At 36.1% G+C, this 2,621-nt stretch overlaps 1 protein-coding gene across 2 annotated transcripts in view; it reads left to right on the top strand.

Annotated features, from left to right (window-relative positions):
• The window catches only part of agtpbp1 (ATP/GTP binding carboxypeptidase 1), a 51,613-nt gene that overhangs the window by 3,900 nt on the left and 45,092 nt on the right, over nucleotides 1-2,621 (top strand). The gene's annotated exons all lie outside the window — the stretch shown is intronic.

The raw sequence follows: 2,621 nt of genomic DNA, 5'->3' as shown, positions 1-2,621 counted from the left end.
GTGACCTGACACACACATACACCAACAAATTCATTTTTACAGTGAGTGGGCTCATCACATCAGTTCGGAATGCAGTTGGAACGCCCCCTCTGTACTGAAATATGATTCAGTTGGTTCCATTAAAGCAATTAATATATAATATTTCAATCATGACCTCTCTCAGAATAGTTTAGCATCTTAATGGATATGACAGTGTTACTATATTTGGTCTTGGTGGACTAGATCTGATACGCTTGTTGCTTCAGAGCAAGTATGGGCTTTCTAGTGCCAATATACACAGACATGCTGTCGTGAGAAATAAAATATGGCGCTGATGTATGAATATGCGTACATAAATCTCGCAGCTGGTCTAGACATGTGGTGCTGGTGGAAGTGGAGGGTTTCTGATAGCACGATGCAAGACCAGTTGACATCAAACACTAAATCAGACTATTTAAATGTTGAGCAAGCAATCTCAGGCCAACCAGCTTGTACCATGTAGTAAAATATGATGTGATTGCTAACAGATTGCATGTAAAGGACATTTGCAAACTTCCTTAAGCACTTTCCCATAGGGAAATCCCCACTGCCATTTTGAAGTACGTTCCACTTCATGAAGTAGAAGAGCGAAGTGTATATGGACAGACCTCGACCCCTCGATTTTGACAGAGGGAGCGAGTCTACTTTAATAGACCACAATGCAACATGATTAAGACATCACCACAGATCACATTTAAAGGAGAACTCCACTTTCTAAACAATAATTTACAGATAATTTACTCACCCCCTTGTCATCCAAGATGTTTGTGTCTTTCTTTCTTCAATCGATAAGAAATTATGTTTCCTGAGGAAAGAAGTCTGGAACTTTCTTCATATAGTGGACTTTAGTGGTGCCCCCAAGTTTGAACTTCCAAAATGTAGTTTAAATGCAGCTTCAAGTGGCTCTAAACAATCCCAGCCAAGGAAGAAGGGTCTTATCTAGCGAAACAATCAGTAATTTTCAAAACAAATTGACAATTTATATACCTTTTAACCTCAAACGCCCCTGTCTTGTCTAGGTCTATATGAACTCTGTTTTTTTTTCTGGGTCAATACAGTCAATACGGTTAGGGTATGTCGAAAAACTCCCGTCTTTTCTTCGCCATCTTCAAAATCATCTTACATCGCTGCAGAAGTACCAATCTAGTGTTTACAAAGTGAACATGCAAAGAAGATCAAACACCCTTTACAAAAAAAAGGTGAATCAGCGACGTAGGATGATTTTGATGTTGAAGAAGAAAACAAGACGGGAGTTTTTCTACATACCCTAACTATATTGACCCGGATTACACAGATTACGCATTTGCATTGCAGAGATGAGACAAGACAAACATTTGAGGTTAAAAAGTATATAAATTGTCAATTTGTTTAAAAAATGACCTATCATTTTGCTAGATAAGACTCTTCTTCCTTGGCTGGGATCATTTAGAGCCATTTGAAGTGGCATTTAAACTGCATTTTGGAAGTTCAAGCTTGGGGGCACCATTGAAGTCCACTATATGAAGAGAAATTCTGGAATGTTTTCCTCAAAAAACATAATTTCTTTACGACTGAAGAAAGTAGGACATGAAGATCTTGGATGACAAGGGGGTGAGTAAATTACCTGTAAATTTTTGTTCTGTAAGTGAACTTCTCCTTTAATTTATCCCCACCCCAAACAGCTCTATAATATATAAATTATTATTATTATTATAATTTTTTTACATTTATAACAGTACAAGCATACCTAGATACATATAGAACGCTACATCAAACTAATTTGTAAAGGAAAAATTGTAAATAATGAATAAACTCCATAGCGGGCTTAACACGTTCCAATTCAGCCCATTGCAAAGGTTCCCCCAGTAGTGGGCACTCATGCATCGTAATCAATGACGTACATCAGAGAATGTCAGAGAGCCATTTACTTCAGTCCTGAATGAATCAAATGAATAAATGACTCAGTGACTTACTCATTAGTTCGTTATTTAGGGTGTAATTTTAGTTTGTTAGTTTAGAAAGGGCGTAGTTTTAGTTCATTATTTAGGGTGTAATTTTATTATAAATGACTTAATGACTTCCAAACTTTTTCTTTCTTTTATGGAACAATTGTAACCAAACCAAACTGTTCTGGTTACCATTGATAGTATGAAAAAAAAGACATTTCTCAAATGATCTGCTTTTATGTTCCAGAAGAAAAAAAAGTCATAAATGGCCATTGTAAATTATGTGTTGAGTCAAATAAAATATTTGTTTCTGAAGCTGCTTTTTATAATGTCTTTTTAATGCTTTTTCTCATTTAACACAGGGAATTGAAATTTTCTTTTGAAGGTAATTTCTCAGCCAGATTTGAAGTTAATTGTCAATTAATTAAATTGATATAATAAAATATGTACATTGCATACACATTTTTATGAGATGCGTGGATGGGTACCGATGATGAGGCAGCTTCAGTAGAACAACAGTGAACTGCGGTCAGATGAGGTGTTGTCATATGTCAGTAAAAATTAATTTTCCTGTCCTGTCAGCCGTTATACTGTACTTGTAGCGCACACTCTTCATTTGCACAAGCAAATGCAGTGTTGCACGCTGTATTAGAAGCACTAATGAAACTACAAGCATGC

This window comes from Labeo rohita, chromosome 8, assembly GCF_022985175.1.
Source record: "Labeo rohita strain BAU-BD-2019 chromosome 8, IGBB_LRoh.1.0, whole genome shotgun sequence".
Classification (NCBI taxonomy): domain Eukaryota; kingdom Metazoa; phylum Chordata; class Actinopteri; order Cypriniformes; family Cyprinidae; genus Labeo; species Labeo rohita.
This window is presented reverse-complemented; position numbering and strand designations above follow the sequence as displayed.